At 45.9% G+C, this 27,947-nt stretch overlaps 1 protein-coding gene across 1 annotated transcript in view; it reads right to left on the bottom strand.

Annotated features, from left to right (window-relative positions):
- Nucleotides 1-27,947, bottom strand: part of NXN (nucleoredoxin) — a 166,261-nt gene that overhangs the window by 93,616 nt on the left and 44,698 nt on the right. The gene's annotated exons all lie outside the window — the stretch shown is intronic.

Genomic DNA, 27,947 nt, shown 5'->3' with positions numbered 1-27,947 from the left:
TTAAAAATCCAGTATACATTTTAAACACTTCGGCACATTTCAATTCACACTTCAACTTGGATGAGTTACATTTCAGTGGCTCAATAGCCATGGGGGGCTGGTGGCTACCATGTGGATTATACAGCTGAGGAGTTGGCACAATTGTCAAAAGGTCCAGAGTTGCAGCTTACTTCTAAATTGTGTATTTTGGAATGACTGGCTTGTAAGTAATGAATACATACTACTTTCTTTAAAGACTTTTTATGTCCTTTTTTTTTTTTTTTTTTTTTTTTTTTTTTGTCTTATTACAGCCATACCTGTGGCATATGGAGGTTCCCAGGCTAGGGGTCCAATCAGAGCCACAGCCACAGCAATGCCAGCAGATCCGAGCCGTGTCTGCGACCTACACCACAGCTCACGGGAACGCCAGATCCTTAACCCACAGATCAAGGCCAGGGATCGAACCCACAACCTCATGATTCCTAGTCGAATTCATTTCCCCTGCACCGTGACGGGAACTTCCCAAGACTTTTTAAAAAGAAAAAAAGCCATTACTACTAAATGGCTCTGAACGAGTAATTTCAATCTTCTTGGGCTTCAGCTTCATCAGCTGTAAAAGGAGATGAAAAAATGCCAACACAATTTTCCTTACAGGGCTACTGTAAGGATCACGTGCTTAATGCGAGGCAATGAAAGTGTTTGGTAAAGTGCTATGCAAATGCTAATTATTGTTATTATAGCTCCTGCAAGAGAACAGATCATCATTGCAAATCAATAGCATTCTTTTCTTCAGTCTACGAATATTTTGCCCACAGCTGTCCTTTCTTCCCAGAGGAATGAGAATGGTAAGAAATGCATATTTCTGTTACTGGATCAGAAATGTACTTTAAAAAAAAAGAAAAGAAACGTACTCTACAAAACAAACCCATCAAAATTTCCAAGTGATATTCAAACTGTTTTGTTGACTAGATAATTTGTTAAAATGGAGACCCTGCATTTAAAACAGGAAGACATCCCCGGTCAACAAATTCTAAGGGAACTAACTAGCCTCCTAGAGAATCAGCCTATTTATTATTTATTACTGCTTTTTCAGGACTGCACCCATGGCATATGGAGGTTCCCAGGCTAGGGGTTCAATCGGAGCTACAGCTGCTGGCCTACACCACAGCTCATGGCAACGCCGGATCCTTAACCCACTGAGTGAGGCCAGGGATCGAACCCCCAACCTCATGGTTCCTAGTCGGATTTGTTTCCCCTGTGCCACAAGAGGAACCCCGAATCAGCCAATTTAAAAGACACATTCTGAACTAGTGAACAAAGCTGGAGAACCTCCCCCCCATCTCCCCCATCCCATTTTGTTCCTTTTCCTCCAGCCTTCTGACTCTTTAAGGGTTTTCCCAAATTATCTGTGAACGTGGGTGGTTGGAAACAATATTTGAAGATTGAGAAGAGAGCTGATGTCTAAATATTTCTTGATGGTTGAACAAAAAGACACCCCTCCCCCCCCAATCTGCTATGACAATGAAGACAAATAACATAAGCCTTGAGTAGCAATTAAGTGAAAACGTTGAGTGGTACAGAATTATTTGGTAAAGAGTGACTTATACAGCAAGAAACCAGAGAAAGCTTTAGTCTTCGAGGAATAATTGAGGGCAGAGAACAAATCCTTGTTTTCAAAGGCCATCTGGGGTCCTTGGCAACAGCAGCCTTGCCTGGCAGCAGGCATGAAGGCCACAAGTGACAGCATCTTCTTTACAGCTCAGCCACACTCACGGCTTTGAAGGTTCCTAAAAGTCCAGACTGTATCTAAGATAAGCCTTTTGTAAAGTGTGTTTTGCACGATGTTTCCAGGCATTTCAATGTTGGGGGTGTGGAGTGCGGAACAGGCGAGCGTTCAATGACCAAAAGAGTTTTGGGAAATCCTGGATCCACGCGAAGTCCAGCAGGTTCTTCCACTACTCAGACTTTAACGTGACAGTGTCCAGAGGGGGAGAGGGCTCTGGCCGGGGACTGGACCGTTTCTCAAATACCAGAGATCTGGAGTATTCTCAGGCAGACACAATCACATCTTCAGACACTTGCAGTTTCACACATGGTCACAAAATACACAAAACTGAAAGTAGGTTCTCTCCAGAGACCAGCGGAATATCTGATTTGCTGATTTCACACTTGGAAAACTAACTGCACATCAAAGCGGACCCTTAGCAGCACCAGATTTAGCGCCCCCTGATGTCACAGCAGCAGCTACACCCCCCAACCTGCGGTTTCTCTGTTCCAGCTCCCAGGCTCTCCCCAGGCAGGCCTCCCTGGAGAGAGCTGTGGCCCCTAATCAAAGGCATTTCTGCTTTTGTGCCTCAAGGTACTCATATAAAAGGCATAAACATTCTGATACAGAAGGTGTAAACATTCTGGAACAAAATATAATCATAACTTTGATGGTTATTGTCTTAACCTGGGGATGCACAGAGCTTGCTCAGAGTAGGAATTGTACCCTGAAAGAAGAGCCCTGACTTTTCTCCTCTAGACCCAATTGGGCAGTTTCAAAAACCTATGTTTTTACCTTTCTGAACTGATGACATCACGGTTAAATCTGAACAGTGTTTGGCAGTGGATCCCAAACAAGGGCTGAAGACCCTCGAAGAGGGTCTGTGGGTCATTTCAAAGGTCTTCCAACCATATGAGCACCAAAAACTGCCTGCAGACCGAACACTCAAAAGAACACTGCAATTATATGAGGGAATCCAAGGAACCTTTTTTTTTTTTTTTTTTTTGGTCTTTTTTAGGGCCACACCTGTGGCACATGGAACTTCCCAGGCTAGGGGTTGAATCAGAGCTCCAGCTGCTGGCCTACACCACAGCCACAGCAACACCAGATCCAAGTCGTGTCTGCGACCTACACCTCAGCTCACGGCAATACTAGATCCTTAACCCGCTGAGTGGGGCCTGGGATTGAACCTGTATCTTCATGGATACTAGTCAGGTTCATTATTGGTGAGCCACAGCAGGAACTCCATGGAAGCTTTTGTTAAAAATACATCCTCATGTTTTAAAACGCTAGAGACCAAAACGAGTGCTTTTAATAAACACGCCCCTTTCCAGGCATCTCTCCTATTAGCAAGAGGGTGACACTTCCATAGCTTCTTTCAAGTTACAAATTAATTGATTTTTTAAATTCTCTGATTTTGTTTCTCTATCTCATAAGACATGGCGTAATTTGAAATGGCAAACGCTCATAAACCCACAGAGTACTCAACCATCCTCCTTAAAATTCTGTAATTTTCTACTCTTCAGCAAGGAAGAATAGTCTAGTAGATTCTGTGTTTATTTTTCAGTGACACCAAACAGAGGGAGCTATTGGTGTGCCTTTAGGCTAAAGTTTTCCATGTAATTCTGACAAACCTGCACTGATTAGAAAAATAATGAGTTCCCGTAGTGGTGCAGTAGAAACAAACCCGACTAGGAACCATGAGGTTGCAGGTTCGATGCCTGGCCTCGCTCAGTGGGTTAAGGATCCGGCGTGGCCATGAGCTGTGGTGTAGGTCGCAGACACGGCTCAGATCTGGTGCTGCTGTGGCTCTGGCGTAGGGTGACAGCTATAGCTCCGATGAGACCCCTAGCCTGGGAACCTCCACATGTCGCGGGTGTGGCCCTAAAAAGACCAAAAAAAAAGAAAAAGACTATAGCCACCAAAACCATAATGACAAAAGATAGCATTCATTTCTTTATTTCGGGGGAGTTTCTCAAGGGATGAAAAATGGAGGTGTTATAAACTTGTGTTCCAAAGGAAACGGAAGTTAAAGAACGACTGTGAATAATGCTTATAAACTAGACTAATGGGAAATGGCATATAATAGATAACATATCTTAAGAAATGTTAGCAAGTTAAGATCTCCTTTAATATCTGTTTCCATCCCCTAGGGACATTATAAAAGAATCATCGTGAAATACTCCAAACATAAAGGCAAGTTTTTTGCCAGAAGGGGAAAAAAAGTCATTTCACCTATTCACAGCGAAGACTTCATGAGGACCTACAAAAGCAATCCTTTTTCTACGAAAAGTTCTATCCAGCTCTTAGCTGGAGCAACACGTCACATCTTCTAAATCAATCTATGGCTTAAATTCTAATCTTTATAACCAGCACAGAGAGATGATAAAATGCTTTCCAAATGCTGGGGGAATTTTTTTTTTAAAAAGCTCTCAATGCATACTTTTTTTTTTTTTAAAGAATTTATCATCGGTTCCAAGTAAGAGTTTAGTTGCAACAAAGACTCAGAACTGATGACTTTTCTTAAAAAAAAAAAAACAACAAAAAACATAGTTTTCTCTGTGCAGCATTATTGCTTCGGTGAATTAACGCCAACAAATGTGGTCAGTATTGTTTCCAGATTCTTGAAGCAACTGTACTCCTTGTATGGCCGCCCCAACCCTGCCTGTCCTGGATTATTTAATTTTCAGTCATTTGCAAACTCCAAAGTGAAAATGTAGAGGCATCTGGGCCACTTCATTCGGCAGGAGAGCAAGAAACGTGGGCACAGTTCATAGACTTTCTCACTCAGGTCTTCTCAACACAAAATCCACTGTACAAAGAACTCCCTGTCTCGATGGAGAAGGCTTTGGGAGGACAGTTGCCATGTGTGAGAGAATATGGACTTTAAGAAAGATTCCTTGTTACAGCTTTTTTTTTTTTTTTTAAGTATCCTTTGCTGATTAACTCCATTCTATTCTCTCAAAGGACTCTGAGTTCCCATAATACATATGTATTCAATTTTATTGCTTTGCTCTTGATATATTGCTTTGTAACTGTGTTCAAGGCATTTTTTTGGTGAACATTATGTTTCTGTCTCCCAAACTATACGCTAAGCTTCTTACCAATAAAAACCATGCCCTGCCTCCACCTCGGGTTTTTTTTTTTTTTTTTTTTTTTTAACTCTGCCATGACTGCATTGAACCTATAAATTAATTCTGATTAAATGACATCTTTACAGTATTTCATATTTCCAGCTAGTCTGTTTCTCTGTTACTGCAAGTTTTCTTTAATGTCTAACTCAAGTTTTGTCTTTTTCTCTATGGAAGTAAAACAGGCACACGGTTAAAAGAAACTTTGAGTCTCTCTCCCGCCAGATGCCAGTCCCTCCCTGAGAGGTAACCCTTTCATGCAGCTTCCAGAAGATACTCACACATATGCAGAGCTGTACAAACATCATCTTTTCCCCACCCCCTTCTGTTTTTTAAAAAGCGGGGCCCGTTATCAGTATATTACCTCTCAGATGACAAAGAACAATCATTTAAAAGGATCAGACCTATTTTCAAAGATCAGGCGAGACGAGCAAATCTGGAGCTAAGAGACCAGAAACTGATTTGGGGCACAGAAGCTAAATAAAAGCACGTTAGACACGGGATCAACTACCGATCTTTTCAGGGGCTGAACAGCATTCATTGTGTGGCTACAGCATGATTTACCTAACCAGTCTTTTTTTTTTTTTTTTTTTTTTTTGTCTTTCTGTCTTTTTAGGGCTGCTCCCTCTGCATATGGAGGTTCCCAGGCTAGGGGTCGAATCGGAGCTGTAGCCACCGGCCTACACCAGAGCCACAGCAACTTAGGATCCGAGCTGAGCCTTCGACCTACACCACAGCTCACGGCAACGCCAGATCCTTGACCCACTGAGCAAGGCCAGGGATTGAACCCGCAACCTCATGGTTCCTAGTCAGATTCGTTAACCACTGAGCCACGACGCGAAGTCCTACTTAACCAGTCTTTTACTCACAGGCACTTTACATTGTTTCACATTTTAACCAACGCTGATATCGGTACAATAAGTATCTTCAGAAAGACTTCTTTGTTTATACTTATAAACTCTACTGGATAAATTCCTAGAAATTAAATCTTTCGGTCAAAGATTATATACATTTCAATTTTGAGTGGCACTGCTCACGAAACTGCATCAGGTTACACGTGAGCGCCTGCTTCTCCACATCTTTCCAACACGCTTTGTTATCAGATATTCTTTTTGCCAATCTAACGGTGACATATCACATTTTACCAGTCGCATTTCTTGCATTGTAAGTGGAATCGGGCCTCTTTCCATGTTTACAAACATGTTTCTATTTCTCTCTGTTTAAATTCTCAATTCAAATTGGTTTGAAGAGCACATTATGCATGAAGGGAAAACATGGCCCTTTTCTCAGTTTTAGGTCTTGGAAACATCCTTTCCCAGTCTACGCTTTGTCATTTGATCTCGTTTCTTGTATTTCTGAACCACGTAGAAGTTTTATATGAGAGCTATCACTTTTATATTCACCAACAAAATCTAGCTGACATTTCTGAACACAAATATGCTTCCTTCCAAGAGACATGAAGTCAGACAGAAAAATGAGCAATCAGTCACCAAAAATCCTTCCCCTGAAGTTATGAGAATGTGGAAGAGCAAAGAGCTGTTAACCAAACCAGTGCTGGCACCCAGTGACGTAGTTCGTGGAAAGGGCATCTGCAGACCCCTGGAAAGGCACACTTTCTCCTTTTGTTTGCAGAGTCCGTGTGCTTGTCCGCATCTCAGAGTCCAGCAACCCCCTTGGCCTCCAGTGAAAGATGCCTTGGCTTAGCCGTTTCGGAACAGAAGTGATTACAGATGAAGAATTGGGCCTTGCCCTGCCCACAGCAGACTCTTCCACGCAACACCCACTCAATGCACACAAAAAAGGAGAGCTGGTCAACAGACAGAGACTATGGCCCAGCACGACACCAAAGGGGAAAACAAAACAAAACAAAAAAACCATTAATGAGGCAGGTTCTCCAACTACCCACTAACTCCCCCGGCAACGTACAGGTGACACAAGTGCTCAGACAACTACTTCTCTCCTGGCACCACCTCCTTCTTACTTCTCTCTAGCCAAAGACTAGAAAAACACAGTATAAAAAATATTAGAAGTGGTCGCTCTCAGGAGTTCCCTTGTGGTGCAGCAGGTTAAGAATCTGGCATTGTCACTGCAGGGGCCCAGGTCACCGCTACGGCACAGGTTCAATTCCTGGCCCGGGAACTTCCATGGGCACAGCCGAGGGGAAAAGAAAAAAGATCTATCTATCTCTCTGCCCACACTGCCATAAACAAAGTCCCTTATGTTATGGCAAGGACATTAACTCTAATAAGAATGCTAAGTCCTCCCAAATTCAGGGAAGATTTTAACTGCATTCTTTTTTTTTTTTTTTTTTTTTTTTTGTCTTTTCTAGGGCTGCACCCATGGCATATGGAGGTTCCCAGGCTAGGGGTCCAATCGGAGCTGTAGCCACCAGCCTACACCACAGCCACAGCAACGTGGGATCTAAGCCACGCCTGCGACCTACACCACACAGCTCATGGCAATGCCGGATCTCTTGACCCACTGAGCGAGGCCAGGGATCGAACCCAAAACCTCGTGCTTCCTGGTCAGATTCGTTAACCACTGAGCTACGACAGGAACTCCGATTTTAACTGCATTCTATTTGTTTCTGGTATTTGAACACAGTGGTACCAGACTGATATCCATACAAGTGGGATAGTTAAAAAATAATCAATGATATGCAAAGAGTCTTTATAATGGGTTATCAACTTATTTATTTAACAAACATTTCTTGAGTACCTGCCACTCATCGAAATCTGTAGATTCAGAGTCCTTGCCTTCCAGAAGTATACAGTCCAACGAGAGATTGAAAAACATAAACAGTGACTTTGGTAACCTAGTCTTTTTCACTGTTCGGTTTTTTTAATCGTAGTATAGTTGATTTCCGATGCTTCAGGTATACAGCAAAGTGATTCATATGTACACACACACACACACACACACTCATGAATCTTTTCAGATTCTTTTCCATTATAGATTAGTACAAGATATTGAACACAGTTCCTTATGCTATACCTCAGGTCCTTATTGTTTCTCTATTTTATATCTAATACTGTGTATCTGTTAATCTCCAATTCCCCATTTATCCCTCCTTCCCTTTCCCCTTTGGTAACCATAAGTTTGTTTTCTATGTCTGTGAATCTGCTTCTGTTTTGTAAATAAGTTCATTGGTACCTTTTAGATTCCACATATAAATGATATCATATGATTTTTGTCTTTGACTTACTTAGTATGATACTCCTTAGGTCCATCTATATTGCTACAAATGGCATTATTTCATTCCTTTTTACGGCTGAGTAATATTCCATTGTGTATAGATACCACACCTTCTTGATTCATTCATCTGTCAATGGACATTTAGATTGCTTCTATATCTTGGCTATTGTAAAATAGCCCTGCAATGAACACTGAGGTGCATGTATCTTTTCAAATTAGTTTTCACCTTATCCAGATATATATGCAGGAATGAAATTGCTGGATCATATGGTAACTTTCAGTTTTTTAAGGAACCTCCATACTCTACTCCATAGTGGCTGCCTACATTTACATTCTACCAACCGTGTAGGAGGGCTCCCTTTTCTACACACCCTCACCAACATTTATTCTTTTTTGGGGGGGTGGGGGCAGGGGCAACACCTGAAGCATATGGAAGCTCCCAGGCCAGGGATCAAACCTGCACCTCTGGAGTTCCCGTCGTGGCGCAGTGGTTAACGAATCCGACTAGGAACCATGAGGTTGCGGGTTCGGTCCCTGCCCTTGCTCAGTGGGTTAACGATCCGGCGTTGCCGTGAGCTGTGGTGTGGGTTGCAGACGTGGCTCGGATCCCGCGTTGCTGTGGCTCTGGCGTAGGCCGGTGGCTACAGCTCCGATTCAACCCCTAGCCTGGGAACCTCCATATGCCGCGGGAGCGGCCCAAGAAATAGCAACAATAACAACAACAACAACAACAACAAAGACAAAAAAAAAAACCTGCACCTCAGCAGTTACCCGAGCCACAGCACTGACAGCACTGGGTCCTTAGCCTGTGGCACCACAAGGAAACTCCTCTAGCATTTACTACTTGTAAACTTTCAATGACGGCCATTCTGAGTGGTTTCAGGTTGTACCTCATTGTAGTTTTGATTTGCATTTCTCTAATCAGTAACCTGTTTTAAGTCTTCTTGGAAGAATGTGCTGAGCGTTAAGGTAAACCAGAGGTAGCATATCCAATCAGACCGCAAGTCAGGGAAAAAAACATGGATGAGGGCAGTGTGGACTCTCCAAAGAAAAGTTGGCAATAAAAAGAAAAATGACAGGACAGAGCTTAACTGAGAATTCATTAAGGGAGAAGGAAGATTTTTTTTTTTTTAAGGAGGAAGGAAAGTGGGAGTTTCCTGGTAGCTCGACAGGTTAAAGATGCAGCACAGTCACTCTTACGGCTCAAGTTATACCTGTGGCGCAGGTTCAGTCCCTGGCCTGGGAACTTCCACATGTCATGGGCATGGAAAAAAAAGGGAATAATAGTAAGAAGGTAGATAATGAGATAATAGAGGTAAGATGGAAAACAAACACAGAGGTTTGTAAATGCCAGAGCAAGCAGGATTCCCAGAGGAGACAGGAATACATACAAGTCAACAGATAGTTATTAAATGCTACCTTGTGCCATCATTAAACCAAGGAGAGACAAAGATGAATCATAAAGATTTGCGTCTAACCCTCGAGGAGCTCACAGTCCACTGAGCAAGGTAATTAAGTAAAGGTACAATAGAAGAGAGACAAGTATGGGGCCTGGGGGGGGAACAAAGCCGGCTTGGGGCAGAGCGGGGGGTGGGGGGAGGTGCACATCTAAGCCATAGTTAGGGAATCAGGACTTGCCAAGCAACTGATGATAAGCTCCTGGAATCAAGAGGAGAGACAAAAGGAAAGAAAGAAAACAGGAGGAGTAAAAATATTAAAGGGGGGAGGGGGAGGTAGCAGAAAGGAATTGAACTGGAAAAATAGGATTTTACAGTTGAGACGAAGTAGGATCATAATGAGGAGCTTCAGAGGATACAAAGGGAAAATTCCGGGAGTTCCCGCTGTGGCACAGCGGAAACGAATCCGACTAGTCCCTGAAGATGCGGGTTTGATCCCTGGCTCGCTCAGTGAGCTGCGGATCCGGTGTTGCCGTGAGCTGTGGTGTAGGTCTCAGACATTGCTCGGATCCCATGTTGCTGTGGCTGTGGTGTAGGCCAGCAGCTGTAGCTCCAATTCGACCCCTAGCCTGGGAATTTCCACATGCCCCCATTGCAGCCCTAAAAAAAAAAAAAAAGAAAAAGAAAAGAAAAGAAAAAAAGGAAAATTCTGAATGACCGATAGGAATTGTTTCTTTTTTTCTCTTCTTTTTACAGCCACACCTGCAGCATATGGAAGTTCCCGGGCCAGGAGTGGAATCAGAGCTGTAGCTATGGCTTATGCCACAGCTTGTGGCAATGCCAGATCCTTAACCCACTGAGTGAGGCCAGGGATCAAACCCACATCATAACAGAGACAACGTCAGGTCCTTAACCTGCTAAGCCACAATGGGAACTCCTAGGAATTGTTTCTAAGAAAAGAATAAAAGTGAGAAGTAACTAGTTTAGCATGTAATGCTCACCAGCTTTGATGCAGGGGCAAAGAAAGTTCTAGCCAAGAAGGATACACTGGGGCTGGAAACCTGGCCTGGCAGCAGACCCAGTAAAGCAAGGGTGACAGTTTTCAGAGACCAGGAAGCATGACACTAAAATAGGCGACCGGATAGATATGGGGCCAGAGGGAGGTGGCGGGGGGGGGGGGGGGACAGAGCTGGAACTTTCAGGACTTCCCCCCTAGGCTTTTTCCCTCATTCCTAGAATTTTGGTCTCCAAGCAGTTTTGTGCTTTTATTTCTTTTTTTTTTTTTTTTTTTTTTTTTTTTGTCTTCTTGTCTTTTTGTTGTTGTTGTTGTTGTTGCTATTTCTTGGGCCGCTCCCGCGGCATATGGAGGTTCCCAGGCTAGGGGTTGAATCGGAGCTGTAGCCACCGGCCTACGCCAGAGCCACAGCAACACTGGATCCGAGCCGCGTCTGCAGCCTACACCACAGCTCACGGCAACGCCGGATCGTTAACCCACTGAGCAAGGGCAGGGACCGAACCCGCAACCTCATGGTTCCTAGTCAGATTCGTTAACCACTGCGCCACCACGGGAACTCCTGTGCTTTTATTTCTATGCTCAGTTTTAAACCACATTTTGAAAAGGCACCTCTTGAAAGGCAAAGATTGGGAGAAGAACACTGGAGCTCTTAAGCGCGCCTGTCTAGCTGCCAAAGCATTGTTTTAGTCAAATGTCAAATGAAAAGGGAGAAAGGGAATGATGATTTTATTTGAATTGCTTCCAAGGAAAAGTAACCTCCAGCAAAACCCTGGGCCCACGTTGCTGGAAATCCTGGCATGTCGACAACAGAGAGGGAAGCAGAAAATTGCATCTTCCAGAAAGGACAGTTATCGAATAGGAAAAACCACAAGGAGTGATGTGCTTGAAGGTTCCTGTGGCTCAGGATCCATTTTATGTTCTTCTATTTCTTCCTGCTGTAAATAAAATTACTTTTAATCAAAATTTCCCTGGAAGAGCGTTTTAAAAATGCTTAAAGGTAAAATCCTTTTCTTAAGTAAAAGTAATATATTAGATTCCAAATTTACTGAACCAAGTAGGGAATGAAAGTCAACATAAATGTCTTCCAAATTTTATTTATTTGTTTATTTATGGTCTTTTTAGGCCCGCACCCACGACATGTGGAGGTTCCCAGGCTAGGGGTCCAATCGGAGCTGTAGGTAATCTACGCCACAGCCACAGCAACGCCAGATCCTTAACCCACTGAGCAAGGCCAGGGATCGAACCAGCAACCTCATGGTTCCCAGCCGGATTTGTTTCCGCTGCGCCATGACAGGAACTTCCCAAAACTTTAAAATTAGATTTCAGAATATGGTTAAATGATGGTCCCTCCTGGTAGAATGTGAAAATACACCCCAGGTAGATTAGCTACTGTAAATATTCAAGGAATCAAAGTCTCTTAGGTGCTCAGAGATTCCAGGGATCCCCGTGGCCCCATGAAGGTTATGGGCAAATGGGGGAAGGAAAATAAGAAAAGGTGGCGGAGTGATCTTGGAGTTGTGAAACTATCACAAGGGGAGTTCCCACTCCCTTTGGCAAAATAGGATAGGCAGCATCTCTGCAGTGCTGGGACACAGGTTCGATCCCAGGCCCGGCACCGTGGGTAGGGATCTGGCATTGCTGCTGCTGAAGTGCAGGTCGCCAATTGTGGCTTGGATCTAATCCCTGGCCCGGGAACTGCCTATGCCTCAGGGCAGCAAAAAAAGAAAAAAAAAAAAAAAAAAGCTATCACAAAGTACTGAGACTGTTAACATTACACTCACTTGTAAGTTACAGCAACCAACAGGCCACTGGGTTAATCACCATTTTAACCTCTTCCTTGCAAATTTCCTTCTACTTTGTGTGTCTGTGTGTTTCATTATTCTTTTTTTTCCTCTAACTTTTTTTTTGGGAGGGGGGTCTTTTTTGTCCTTTTAGGGCTGCTCCCGAGGCACATGGAGGTTCCTAGACTAGGGATCCAATCGGAGCTGTAGCCACTGGCCTACACCACAGCCACAGCAACGCTTGATCCTTAACCCACTGAGCGAGGCCAGGGATCGAACCCGAAACCTCGTGGTTTCTAGTCAGATTGTTTCCACTGCGCCACGACAGGAACTCCTTTCTCCAACTTTTTAATGAGGTATTATTGACAAATTTAAACTCAATGTGTGTGTGTATTTTTTTTTGGTGGGCGGGGGTGGGGGGGTGCTCACCTGCAACATGTGAATGTTCCCAGGCCAGGGTTCAAGTCAGCACCACAGCTGTAACCCGAACCATAGCAGTGACAACGAATGCTAGATCTTAACCTGCTGAGCCACCAGGAAACTCCCAAAAATTGTATACTTTTAAGGTATACGATGTGATTATTTTATATATATATATATATATACACATATAGTGGGCTGATTACCACAATCAAACTAATTAACACATCCATCACCACACGGTTACCATTTTTTCATGCATGTGTGATGAGAACACTTAGAAATTTCAATCCCTCGATCCAGTATTATTAACTATCACCACCACGCTCACGTGAGATGCCTTCCTTAGAAATTTTCCAAGGCAGGCAGCTCTTTTCCAGAGGGCTTCCTCTTCTTCATTCATTACTCACATTTACTAGACACTCACCGTGTCCTGCTCCGTGACACACGTGGGAGATACAAATCAGACAGACTTTGCTTCTGGTGAGAGGGCTTAGACGTACGCGAACAAACGAAGGAAACGGTCTGGGTCTGTGACTCTCACTCATGAAATGAAAGCCAAGCCACAGGTGCCACCTTGTCACTTGGGTCAACTGCTTCAGATCCTCCTGTTCCTTCTCAACGGCTCCCGCTCTCTGGTCTCTTTGGTCACGCTGCCGACTCCCTCCTGACCCTTACCTTCATGCCCCGTTTGTTGTTTTTTTGGCTGTGTCCACAGCATGCAGAAATTCCTGGGTCAGGGATGGAACCCGAGCCAAAGCAGTGATGGCACCAGATCCGCAACGCACTGAGGGCACTTCTTTGCCCCATTTTTTTTTTAATTTATTTTTAAAAATTTATTATTATTATTATTTTTTGTCTTTTCTATGGCTGCACTCATGGCATATGGAGGTTCCCAGGCTAGGGGTCCAATCAGAGCTGTAGCCACCAGCCTACACCACAGCCACAGCAATTCAGGATCCGAGCCGCGTCTGTGACCTGCACCACAGCTCACGGCAACGCCGGATCCTTAACCCACTGAGAGAGGCCAGGGATTGAACTCGCAACCTCATGGTTCCTAGTCGGATTTGTTAACCACTGCACCACAACGGGAACTCCTGCCCCATTTTTAAATTTCACGCCTACTCCTTCGCACGAGTACCTGTGGGCACCTTGGCTTGGCGGGCAGGACTCCCTCAAGCACCTGGCTCAGCGCCATTCACCATCTCAGCCCAATTCAGACCACCTCCCCCCAGGACGTGCCTATCCGGGTCAATCTGCTGGAAGTGAACCCTCGCTTTCAGCTCTATGGGAGCAACGGGAAGGAGCAGCTAACTGCCTGGCAAAGCTGTCTTTTCTCTCTAGAGGAGAGGGTGGCCAAAGAGTCTCCGAGGAGGAGCCCAGTGGAAAAGGGTGGGAAGAACATTGCCAACGAAGCACAGCACACACGAGCGAAGAAAACGCAGTGGCTTTTGCGGACCAAGATCCCCTAACGGAGAAGAATAACACACCGACTGTGCCGTATGGACGGCACGTGGTCCAGGACAGGGCCTGGCCCATAACAGACCCTCCGGAATAAACGAAACATCAGTTTCATTTCAAACGTGAACCCGAGTGTCTAAGTCTGAAAATAACCTGCAACGTTCCCTGACCAGAAGCGCCCAACGCAAAAACACCCCGGAAGACTGGCGATCACCTCTCCCAAGACAACAGAGCCTTTTCCCTCTGTCATCAATCACGGGATGACAGATGGGGCTGTGCTGGGTCTGGGCCTTTGTGCCAGAAACAGACACAGAACCCTGGGCCCAAAGGGGTCTGGTCTTGATTAAGGCTATTTTCCTTTGTAACGTTCGTGCTGGAGCGGAAAGGAGGGAGGCTGGAAAGGGAGACGGGGGGAGCCCAAGACACCTCGGTGAGTTTCATCAAGGCGTTTTATTTCCTTTGTGAACTTGACTCGGGGAGCCCATGATTTCCCGGCCTCATTTAGCTACTGAGTCAATAATTCACTTCAGTTCTAACTACCAACTGTCTTAGCTCCCTGACTTAAAAAGGGTCTGGTTGAGCCCTTGGTGAATTTAAGGACTCAGATAACAAAATAAATTAAGTCAAGTTGGCCCAGCTTCTTTACTTATTAAAAATGTTTCTGGGATAAGTATTCCAATTAAACAGCCTTTGTCACAGGGTTCTGTCAATGCCGGGTGATAAATCCTTAATTCCACAATGCTATTAAGTGTGTGTATTGTTGAAACAACAATGAAAACGCTATGATCTCAGCACGATTGGGAGTTAAATGACTGCAGCCGGTTTTGTGAAGATTGAGCCAGATCCCCTTTCTACACACCTACTCTTACTGTGGGTTCCAGACACTTTATCCCCCAGGCCTCATTCCCCGAAATCCCTCCCTTCATCTATCTCATCTGGTCCTCAGATGGAAGAGAGGACAGCACCAATCAACATTTATCAGGAGTTCCCATCGTGGCTCAGTGGTAACAAGCTGGACTAGTCTCCATGAGGATGCAGGTTCGATCCCTAGCCTCGCTCAGCTGCAGGCTATGGCATAAGCCTGCAGCTGCAGCTCTGATTCAACCCCTAGCCTAGGAACTTCCGTATGCTGCAGGTGCAGCTGTAAAAAAGAAAAAAAGAGAGAGGAAAAAGAAAAAAAATTATCAGGTAGTGGTACAGATTTGGAGGCAAGCAACAATTGGTAAAGTAATGCTGGAAAAAAATTCAGGAAATCCAACAAGATGCAAAGCAAACACCAGGGAATATCCCCCCCTGCCCCGCGCCCCGGGGTTCAAACTCAGCAGACCACAGTGGTGTGCAAGCTCGTCTATCTGTCCTTCCCTCTGCTCACCCTACAAACTGACAGTCACTCAATTCTCCCTAGCACCTGAGGTCTCGCCATCACCCATCCGGACCGCACACCCAGTTCCATAGTCCCCTCCGTGCCAAGGACTTTTACCACCATTCACTTTAGGACGGCAACATCCTGAATCTTCAACACCCAAATCCCAAACTGCAAACTTAGAAATCCTGTTTCCCATCCTTTTGTTCTCTCCCGGTGAGCTCCCTCTTCAGCCTTGGGAGTATGACAACATCCCAAGTGTTCAAATTCAGCCTAAGGAGCCAGCATGGCTACCTTCTCAGCCAGGTAGGTGTACTTGAGGACATCTAGGCCCTACTGGAATTTGACTTCAGGACCCAGCAGGGCATCTGCCTCAACCCCCGTGGCCGTGGGTACACACCAGGCCTCCCTGGGCCGGGCATAGTCTCTTATCCCAATTCTTTCCATAGTTCCCGCCAAGGGGTCCAGCTCCATCCCAACACGTGACCAGCCCTCACCAGCTCCCTCCAGAATTGCTATGCGCTCCCAGGCTCTCCACCCTTTGCCAGACTGACTTACTGTCCAGCCAATTCCCTGGGGTCGTTCTCATCAATTACATTCTCACTAACAGGTTCCTGGTTGACACTACTCGCCACCCACGGCATCAGGGAGAGTCTACAGCCCAGAAATCCTTCCAGGGATTCTCTTCCAGCTCCCTGACCAGGGCCGACCGCAGGTGTTCAGAAGTTTACCAGCTCTTGTCTCAGCTTCACCGCGAGAGCAGGGGGCACTCAGCAAAGCCTCTTCCAGTCCCTCCTCATCTCCTTGACTTGGGGGGGCTGGGGCGGGGCGGGGGGAGTGGAATGGATGGGCATTGGGGTCTTACTGTACAGCACAGGGAACCGTGGGTGACTGGGTCACTTTGCTGCACAGCAAGAAGAAACACTGTATCTGCTATACGACAATAAAATCAGCTGTACTCTACTTTAACAAAATCAACTACACTTGAATGTAAAAATGTAAATGAAAAAAATGTATTCACCAAAACCCAAAAACCTCTCCATGGCTCCCAGTGGCTCTGAGGAGTGAGCACAAACGCCTTGGCCCTCACTACCCAGCCCCAACCTGCCTCGCCAGCTCCCACCCAGCATGGCCACAGCTCCAATGACGGCTGCGCTTCGCTGCTGGGAACACCCCGCACTCTGATCCCTTTGCCCACCCCTTCTGCCAGGAACACCCCTGCTTCAGCCACCTGCCATCACTTCTCTGGAAGCTGCAGGCAGGTGCAAACATCTCATCAGGGGTGAGGCGTCCTCCCCAGGCAGGGAGCTACCCCTCCCTTCTCCATCCGCTTCCCTACACACGACAGGGCCCCCTGGTCTTCTTCAGCCAGTTTATATCCTCAGGGCTGCCTTTACAGCACCAAGAACAGAAGAATAAGGAAAAGGAGCCAACAGTGAGCGCTCCACCTTTTACAGGCACCACCTCATTTAATCCCAGCCCTGGGTGAGGGTTAAAGGGTCTCCATCGACAGGGGGGAGAAGGAGGCCAGTTAGCAGCTCAATCATGTTCCTCAAGGGCGAACCGACTTCATTTATTTATTTACTTTTGACTTTTTAGGGCCGCACCTGAGGCATATAGAAGTTCCCAGGCCAGGGGTTGGACTGAGCTGCAGCCGCTGCCCTACGCCAGCAACATGGGATCTCAGCCGTGTCTGCGACCTACACCACAGCTCACAGTGACACCAGATCCTTGACCCACTGAGGGAGGCCAGGGATCCAACCCGTGTCCTCACGGTTACTAGTCAGGTTCATTACCGCTGAGCCACAAGGGGAACTCCTGAACAAAGTTTTATCCATAAGCAAAGGCACATGTATGTATAACCCATGAGCAGAAATCAAAAAAGGAAAGAAATGTCCAACGATGTATTTTCACTGTTAGGTTGCAGACCTACAATGAGCCAGGCACGGCATTAGGCACAGGGACAAAGTGGTCGACTGTGTAAGCACCGTATGTATCCTCGTGGAGTTTGCACTCTTGGAAGGAGACAGACAGCAAATCATCTCCAAAACAGACATGTTATAAACTCTGAAAAGTGGTATGAAATACAGACCTATGTTACAAGAGGACATATGATACTGGGACGAGGGCCCTGTGGGGGATCAGAAATGACGGCATATCAGGAGTTCCTGTCATGGCGCAGTGGTTGACGAATCCGACTAGGAACCATGAGGTTGCAGGTTCGGTCCCTGGCCTTGCTCAGTGGATTAAAGATCCAGCATTGCCGTGAGCTGTGGTGTAGGTTGCAGACGCAGCTCGGATTCTGCGTTGCTGTGGCTCTGGTGTAGGCTGGCAGCTACAGCTCTGATGAGACCCCTAGCCTGGGAACCTCCATATGCCTCGGGAGCGGCCCAAGAAATGGCAAAATGACAAAAAAAAAAAAAAAAAAAAAAGAAGAAAAGAAAAGAAAAAAGAAATGACGGCATATCAGGCAACTGTTAAATCTAATGACATGTCGCTGACTATGTGATGACACAGGTGCCTGTTCCTGACAGAGTAAGCGAAAACTACAAAGCAGTATGCATGGTTTAGCCTTACTTTAAAAAAAAAAAATTATATTTACACAGGAAAAGAGGCTGGAAAGATATACAAATCCAGTAAAAGGCCAACTATGAGCAGTAGAGGGATTTACCATTTCTGTTTTCCTGTGCTTCTCTGTATTTCCCAAATTTTCTTAAAAGGTCCAATATTACTGACATAATATTCTTAATGGAAGCCTCCCTCGGATTTTTTTTTCTTTTCTTTTTTTTTGGTGGGGGGGTCTTTTGTCCTTTTAGGGCCCCACCTGTGGCATACGGAGGTTCCAAGCCTAGGGGTCTAATTGGAGCTGTAGCTGCCAGCCTACACCAGAGCCACAGCCACAGCCACGCTGGATCCTTAACCCACTGAGCGAGGCCAGGAATCGACCCCATGACTTCATGGTTCCTAGGTGGATTCATTTCCACTGCGCCATGACGGGAACTCTGTCACTCGATTTTTTTTAATTCTTTTTTCATCCTGGTAGCGTACACATACCATAACATTTACCATTTGACCGAGTCCAATTCTGTGGCAGTAAGTACACTGACATTGTTCCGCAACCATCACCCCCCTCCGCCTCCCAATCGTCTCACCTTCCCAAACCCAGACTCTGTGTCTGCTAAAGACGAACACACCAACCCCCACTATCCCAGACGCCCCCCAGCTCCCCCGCAACCATCAAATGTCATTCCCTCTTGAAATGCAAACATTTAAAAGACCAAACTTCATTCACACTTTAAACGTCAATGACCTTCATCCATGACCTTCATCGGCTAAACTCCCATCACCAGAAAGGACAGCCCGAGTCAATCAGGGGCTAGAGCTTTTACAGAGCTGGGAGACAGGTCGAGGTGGCCATGTGGGACCTTCAGAGGATGAGAGGTGGGGGACGTGGGGGGAGGAGGAGATACTAAAACAGAGACAGGGAGGCCGAGGGACTGCTGCCTTTGAAGTCTGCCCCCGGGCCCTGGGGGCGGCCAGCAGTCAGGTACAAGGACTAACCAACACCGATTGCCGCTAAGACACACACTGACACACACACACACATGCACACTCACTCGCTCACACAGAAAGACGGTGAGGAAAAGAGACAAAACGTACATGTCAAAGAACCAAGCCTCCCAAGAACCAAACAGGAATTCCCTGCACAATACCCCTGACAGCTGGCCACGGAGCACCTGCCCAAACACATCCAATGACAGAGGACCAGCGGAGCCGTGACATTCCAGAGAACAACCAGACAGCTTCGTAAATCCCCAAACCCACAAATACAGAAAGGGTGGTAGAGGCTTCTGGCTTTTCCCTGACTTTTTTTTTTTCTTTTTCTTTTCTTTTTTTCAAATGTCTCACCTCCCACTGCCAGTTAACCCCCTTTTCAACCTTCTCCAAAACTATCTCACCAGCAAAAATGCTGCCCTGGCTCAAGCAACTGTAAACGCTTTCGTGAAGCCCCTTCTCTCCCTGTGAAGTGCAGTACGTGGTGGACCTATTCCCAGTACAGCGCAATTTATCATTCTAGTTTTTCATCTATCCAAAACCCCCCTTTTTGTTTCTGGCTAAGATCTACCCCCTTCGTGGGCCCCCTCTGCTTTTTCTTTCCTACCATCATTAATACGAGCAGCTGATGTTCTTCTCAAAAGAGCCATTTGTTCATGAAGAAAGTTTTAACCACTTAAGGGTTACAGCTGAGTTTGCAATTCAAATCTGTATCTCAGCAAAGTTACAAATTACTACCTGTCAGGACCTCTTTTCAGGTCTCAAAAAATCAGGGCAGTGTCAGATCTGCAAATTCTTTTTTTTTTTTTTTTTTTTCTTTTTAGGGCCGCACATGCAGCACATGGAAGCTCCCAGGCTAGAGGTCCAAGTAGAGCTGCAGCTGTCGGCCTACACCAGTCACAGCTCCATGGGATCCAAGCTACATCTGCAACTTACATCACAGCTCACAGCAACACAGGATCCTTAACCCACTAAGCGAGGCCAGGGATCGAACCCTTGTCCTCATGGATACTACCTGGGTTCGCTACCGCTGAGCCATGATGGGAACTCCTGCAAATATTAAGTATATACTGTCTTTGTGGTCCCCCTTCCCCCGCCCCGCTGCTTCCTCTCTTCATTAACAGCAGCATCCCGCATGTCTGAGGATGTGCAGAACACTGTTCTAGGCAACAAAAGCATCCGCTGTTAAATACATCTGTCCATCTTCTCACCCGACGCAGCCAGGAAAACCCGTTTATAATAACCTCCTTCTCCTCCAGCCCCGCCAAAGATGCAAGGGTGATGTGATGAAGGACCGGAGGGGTAGGGGAACTGGATGCAAAAGCAGCAAAGGGCAGCCAGGGGTTAGGCTGGGGCACTAACATGGGAAGCTTTGCGTATTGGTCAGAAAGCACCAGCCTCCTGGGGGCAGAGAACACAGGGACGTCCTTTTTGGAGACAGGCTAGAAGTCGAAAGGGTAAAGCTAATTGCAAAACATCGCCTAGGAGTTCCTGTCGTGGCTCAGTGGAAACGAATCCGACTAGGAACCATGAGGTTGCGGGTTTGATCCCTGGCCTCACTCAGTGGGTTAAGGATCTGGCATTGCCAGGAGCCATGGTGTAGGTGACAGATGTGGCTCGGATCCCTCGTTGCTGTGGCCCTGGTGTAGGCTGGCAGCTACAGCTCCGATTCGACCCCTAGCCTGGGAACCTCCATATGTTGAGGGAGCGGCCCTAGAAAAGGCAGAAAGACAAAAAACAAAAACAAAAAAAAAATCCCACAAACTTCGCCTAGAGATGGTCCTGCCCACCTCCTCACCAGATGTCCTTTAATGACTCAAGTCCACACTTACTGTTCCTTCTACCACCGAGAATCTCACCAGCCGGGGAGGCTTGTGTTAATAGAGGCAATTCCTCTGAGAAGCTGAACTGGTGGTAATTAAAAAAGAGAGGAGAGGACAATCAGAGATAAAGGAAAACCACAGCCTGTACGCTTGAAGCAGATCATGACCCAAAATCTGGAAATATTTTTTATTTCACAGGATGGTTGTAAAGAACTAATGAGGATGCAGATGAGGGTGAAATGCAAATAAAGTGCTCTGTGCTTGTGCAGAGTGCAGGAAGTGGGGGGCCTAACGGCCCAGCACCACTTCTTTAAAAAGCAACACCTAGGAGTTTCCATCCGGCTCAGTGGTAACGCACCTGACTAGCATCCATGAGAACTCGGGTTCCATCCCTGGCCTCGCTCAGTGGGTTAAGGATCCAGTGTTGCCATGAGCTGTGGTGCAGGTCACAGACATGGCTCAGATCTGGTGCTGCTGTGGCTGTGGCGTAGGCCAGGAGTTACAACTCCGATTCGACCCCTAGCCTGGGAACTTCCATAAGCTGTGGGTGCAGCCCTAAAATGACAAAAATTAAAATTAAATTAAAAATAAAAATAAAGTGATATCTAACTAACTTCCTATTTCACGTCAAAAGTAAGAGTGGTACACGGGTCAGAATGCCCATCATCCAAAAGTCTACAAACAATAAATGCTGGAGAGGGTGTGGAGAAAAGGGAACCCTCCTGCACTGTTGGTGGGAAATGTAAATTGGTACAACCACTGTGGAAAACAGTATGCAGGTTCCTCAGAAAACCAAAACTAGAACTACCATATGATCCAGCAATCCCACTTATGGGCATCTATCTGGAGAAAACAAAATTCGAAAAGATGCACGCGCCTCGATGTTCGGTGAAGCGCTATTTAGAATAGCCAAGATATAGAAGCAACTTAAAAGTCCATCGAGAGAGGACTGGATAAAGAAGATGTGGTACATATATAAAAAAGCATGAAATAATGACATTTGCAGCAACATGGATAGACTTAAGAGATTATCATGCTAAATGAAGTCAGAAAGAAACAGGCAAATATCAAATGATATCACCCATATATGGAATTTTAAAAAAAGATACAGGAAGATCCCCTGCAGTACAGCAAGTTAAGTATTCAACGTTTCCACAACTGTGGTGCAGCTCACAGCTGCAGCACGGTTTTTCGGTTTGTTTTTGTTTTTACAGCTGTGGCATTACATTTACAGCTGTTTTTACAGCTGTTTGTTTTACCGTTTGTGGCATATGGAAGTCTCCAGGCCAGGGGCTGAACTGGAGCTTGCAGATGTGACCTCCACCTAGCTTGTGACCACAATGGATCCTTAACCCACTGGGCAAGGCCTGGGATCGAACTCACATCTTCATGGAGACAAGGACGGAGTCAGGTCCTTAAACTGCTGAGCCGCAATGGGAACTCTTGCAGCACAGGTTTAATCCCTGGCCCAGGAACCTCCACATGCTGCAGAACGTCATGCAACCAAAAAAAAAAGAGATATAAACGAACTCATTTACCTAAGAGAAACAGACTTACAGACTTCGGAAAAAAACAAAGGTTACCGAAGGGGAAAGATGCGGTGGGGGGGACAGATTGGGAGCTTGGGACTGGCATGTGCACACTATCATATATGGAACGAATGGTCAGCAGGGACCTGCTGTATAGCGCAGAGAAATCTACCCAATATCCTATGAAAACCTTTGTGGGAAATGGACAGGTGTACACGTGTGGTTGAATCACCTTGCTGTACAACAGAAATTAACACAATATTGTAAATCAACTATACTTCAAAAAAATTTTTTTAAAAAAAAGCTAAGAGTGGCAATTTGGATACAGATGGGTATACCTGGCGTATCTGACTTCATAAGGAAAGCATTTGATGAGATTTTCTCTATGGAATCCTTGTGGATAAGATGGGACCCTTAGGCCAGATAAGGCAAAGGGGTAAGTAGCCAAACCAGCATGCCCCCCAAAGTAGATTATCAGACGAATATGAACCCAGAGGGAAATTTCTCACTGTGTTCTAATGGACTCCATTCTGGGTGTGTTCAGCTCAACATTAACCGTAATTCCCTTGGGAAAAAAGTATTGGGGAATATGGCTAAACACGTACAGATATCACAAAACCAGAAGACAAACACTACAATGTACACTATAAATAAAATTATAAAATCATTCTGAATACTGCTGTGTTAATGCAGTATTCAGAATAGTTTTACACCTATGATTTATATTTAATCCCTACAGAATAAAGCAGAGGCCTTAAACTGGTGAACTGCCTATGTGCTTTGTTTAGCTTGCCCAATGTTAAGAAAAAAAAATTAAACTGGCTAAGAGCATGTAAAAATTAGCTGGTTTCACATTTTTAAAATCCGGATTTTAAGCTTAGCAAAGCAGACAACCTCATTGCTGCCAGATCACATCAGCTGGAGGTGAGCGTTGCCATCCCAACTCTTGGATGAGCCATGCCCCTCCCCCATTCTGGGTACCAGCATGGCCCAACTCATCCCAAGTCACCGGCCAGGTCCCTAATGGCATTTGACTTGGTGACTCCTGCAGTAAAATGTTGGTTCATGTTATTAAATGTGTCCAATTTAGTGTAAATTGTATTCGATTGTGCATTAAATGCTAATCCAATCTTCTCCCACTTTCAGCCTTTGCAGGGTTTTGCTCCTGCAGCAAGAGCCAACATCTGATCACAACTTCCTAGTGGCAACCGGCGCACACAGAGCATCTCAGTTTTCCGGTGTTCTTCCCTAGCCTTTGGCCTAATTTAATCTCCCCCAAATTTCAGGAAGTCTGAGCTCACTGTCTGTATTATAAGGGAGACCAACAGGCTAACAGGGACAACCGCAAGATTTCGACTCAGGGCCTGGGTCAACTTTTAATTGACCATCTCCCACCACACCACGCACCCTCGACGCCTGGCGACAGCCCTGATTCCAAGCTGATTCGATAAGAGGAGATGTAGGTCCAGACTGCAAAGCTGCTGGGCTACTCCAAAAGCGGCCAGCATTTAGGATCCTTACTTTACTTTCATTTTCAATCTTGTTTAAAAAAAAAAAAAAAAAAAAAAAATTTTGTGTTTAACCCAAAGACAGCTGATTTTCATTTACACTTAACCTGTGTTGAACTCACATATTAAATTTTAAAGCTCCGCTCTTGGAAATGCATTTTGTTCTTCAAGATCTCCTTGGTAACACTTGTGATTGGTATCTGGGCTACAAAGGGGGAGAAAATAAAGCAAGCAAGCTTGGGCCCAATCAGTGACTGCAGTTAGAATAAAATCCAGTTGGAAATCCAATGACAGCTGGATAGAGACTCGGAGAACAACCTGTCCAAGCTGGAGGACGGCTGGGAAGCCCCAGGAAAGGGGGGTTCGCCAAGGCAAAAGGTGACCTCAACAGACTACCTGGTTGAATCAAGTTTGAAGGGAAAAATTGAGAACATGGTCAAATAATACAAGAAGGAAAAAAAGGCAGTAACTTCAGGAAAAACAAGCCATCCAAAAAAAACTATAATCCCCAAATACCACCTGAATTATCCCTAAACAGTACTTGACAGATTTTCAACCACACGCAGAGCATGAATTTTCAACCTTCACACAAAGCATGAACCACAGCTATATAACAAAGTAAATATAACCAGAGCTATGTTACTTTGACGAAGTAAAAGTTAAGGTGCAAAAACAGGAGGTGGAGGGAAAAGAGAACTGAAGGGCAGAGTAGGAAGATACCAATATTCTCAAATCATTAAAAAAAAAAAGTCTTGGAGTTCCCGTCGTGGCTCAGTGGTTAACGAATCCGACTAGGAACCATGAGGTTGTGGGTTCGATCCCTGGCCTTGCTCAGTGGGTTAAGGATCTGGCGTTGCTGTGAGCTGTGGTGTAGGTTGCAGATGAGGCTCGGATCCCGTGTTGCTGTGGCTCTGGTGTAGGCTGGTGGCTACAGCTCCGATTGGACCCCTAGCCTGGGAACCTCCATATGCCGCGGGAAGCAGCCCAAGAAAAGCCAAAAAGACCAAAAAAATTTTTTAAATTAAAAAAAAAAAGTCTCCATCCAAGGATAAGGATTAAAGGCATAAGCATGTTATTTACAGCTAAAAATGTAATCAGGAGAGCCATAAATGTGATATAATCACATCAAGGGAACTCTGGAAGGCGAGGTAAGGTTGGGGTTTGGTTTGGTTTTGCTTTTTAGGGCTGCACTAGTGGCATGTGGCTGCGACCTACACCACTGAGCAAGGATCCTTAACCCTCTGAGCGAGGCCGAGGATGGAACCCACAACCTCATGGTTCCTGGTTCCTAGTTGGATTCATTTCCGCTGAGCCATGACGGCAACTCCGAGGTAAGGTTGGTTTAAGTGAGCTAACTAGTCCTGTAATCTTAGCAGGAAAGCAACAAACAGTGTTGAAAAAGGACTGACAGAGAAAGAGCAGAAGGAACATAGATTAATTTAAAGAAATGGATAATATCATGACCAGAATTTTAAAAGAGAAAAAAGCCACAACACTTAAGCGTGGTAGCTCCTGGGAAGAAACAGAAAAAAATCACTTTTTATTATAAGCCTATGTATACTGTTTGAGTTCTCTCGGGCCATAAGCATAAATATTTAATTTTTATATTTAGAAACCCAGAAAAAAAGGTAAGGCAAGGATCACTGAAAAAGTCTGCCTCCCTATCTGGCTATCAACTCATGTTGCCAAGTTTTATCTTGAGTAGTGGCTCTTAAATTGTGATCCCTGGACCAGCAGCATCAGGAGCATCACCTGAGAACTATTTAGAAATGCAAATGGGGGAGCTGTACCCTAGATCAAATTAGTCAGAAACTGGGAGGGGGGAGAGCAAATTTTTTTTTTTTTTTTAGGGCCAAATCCAAGGCATATGGAAATTCCCAGGCTAGGAGTCAAATCAGCGCTGTAGCTGCCAGCCCACACCACAGCCACAGTAACACCAGATCCGAGCCACATCTGTGACCTGCACCACAGCTCATGGCAAGGCCGGATCCTTAACCCACTGAGCGAGGCCAGGCATCGAACCTGCTCCTCATGGATAGTACTCAGGTTCGTTACCACTGAGCTCCAACTTGAACTCCAAAAACCTGCATTTTTAAGAACTCTCTAGAGTTACCGTCCCTAGAGTCAAGGCCACAAAGAGGTGACCTCTGCCCTGTGTGAGTTCAGAGCCAGCAGCAAAAACCCATCTAGAAAGATGCTTCTGAGAGGTACCCATTTGCCACAGCCCTCCCTTGGCAACACGTGGGCCGGGTGACGCCCTGGCTGAGCAGGTGAGTGCCCTGTGGTTTGGCTTTGCATAAGTCATCTGCTGTTACAAGGAAGCAGGAGGCACTTCACTTTTGGCTCCTGACATGCTGAGCAGAGCTCTCAGATATCCTTTGGCTATTTCTGACTTAAAATAGACCAAAGTGGAAGGGGGGGAGTAAGATCTTGTATCCTATATATACTCTAGCTTCTTTGCCAGCTTCTTATTTCTGCCTTTGTTTGGAGGGCGTCAGAGTTCCAGGAAGACAGATAACATTTCCTGACTGCCATTATTTCCCCCTATGGAGACCTTGACAGACACAGCAATTAGACAAAGCCTCAGAATCCTCCTTAACACTCAGTTCATAAAGCTACAACTAATCAATGTTGGCAGGCAAGATGAAAACTTTCAGAGTTCCCATTGTGGCTCAGCAGTAAGGAACCTGACTAGTAGCCATGAGGATGTGGGTTCGATCCCCGGCCTTGCTCAGTGGGTTAAGGATCCGGTGTTGCCATGTGCTCTGGTGAGGCTCACAGATGTGGCTCAGATCCCACATTGCTATGGCTGTGGTGTAGGCCAGTGGCTACAGCTCCAATTTGACCCCTAGCCCGGGAACTTCCACATGCTGCTAGTGCGGCCCTAAAAGGACAAAAAAAAAAAAAAAAAAAGATGAAATTGATTGTATCTGGTTCAATATACCCAAGAATTCTGTCATCAACAGACGGCCCAAAGAATGGCACAGTTGCCCTGGAGTCTCTTAGTAGGAACAGGTGACTGTCATTAATGATTTATAATATTCCACATATTTTCCTCCTTAGGATAATGAATTTCCTAAGTTTATTGCTGGCTCCAGGAAATAGGACTCATTTTCATTTCTTCAAAACAGCCTTGCTAGAATTCAGGTCTGGGGGCTGGTGGGCTGATCTGTGGGCCTATCCTTCCTTGGGAAGGAAAGGTAAGATCGAAAGTTCCAGAAACCAATTCAGACCTAGTCTGAGTCCCGCCTGGACATCAACAGACTCATCTACATCTTCCGCCCGGTTCCCTTCTTTCGAAGGGCTTCAAACACAGTTTGGAAAGCAACACGAAAAATACAGGTGGACGGAAGTAAGTGCCAGGCTGCTAACTAGGAAGTAACACCCAAGGTTCCGAGAAGAGACGACGGGAGAGAGCTGGAGGGGGCTCCGAGCGGGCACAGCTGGGCTTGGATGGGCAGAGAACAGAGGGCAGACATTCGGGCGGGAGGACTCCCCCGGGGCAAGGAGAGGGGAGTGGGCATGAGCCGGGGTGTGCGGCCTGCGGAGGCGGCTCTGGAGCCGGGTGAAGACTGAAGCTGGCAGGGGCGGGCCCAGGAGGCACCTGAGAACCACGCTCAGATGTGTTGCTCAGTGAAAGTGGCGGCTGGAGAAAGGTTAGCGTGTCGGCTTAAGGGACGCGCTGAAGCTTGGAAAGGGGGAAGGCACAGCAGAAGGTCTGGATCTACCGTCCGCTTTCTTAGGTCTCTTCCGGGGCCCACCCCGGGGGGTCTGCTGTCTCTCCCTGCCTGCCAGTCACATGACAAGGGACTCAGAGCAACCTCCTGCCACTTCCTCTGACTACCACACTCAGCACCGAGCACCGAGCACCCAGCACTGTAAGCAGCCCTGAAGCTCTGCGAGGTTACCTGGGGGCTGGGAAATCACACCAGGCTCTTACAGGACACATTCATAATGCGTGAACTGCAGGGGCAGCAAAGTACAGGGGTGATGAGCTGCTGGGGTTCAGCGTCAGCCTGTCTGGG

Source organism: Sus scrofa, chromosome 12, assembly GCF_000003025.6.
Source record: "Sus scrofa isolate TJ Tabasco breed Duroc chromosome 12, Sscrofa11.1, whole genome shotgun sequence".
Lineage (NCBI taxonomy): Eukaryota > Metazoa > Chordata > Mammalia > Artiodactyla > Suidae > Sus > Sus scrofa.
Note: the sequence above shows the minus strand (reverse complement) of the source record. Positions and strands in the feature narration are given on the sequence as shown.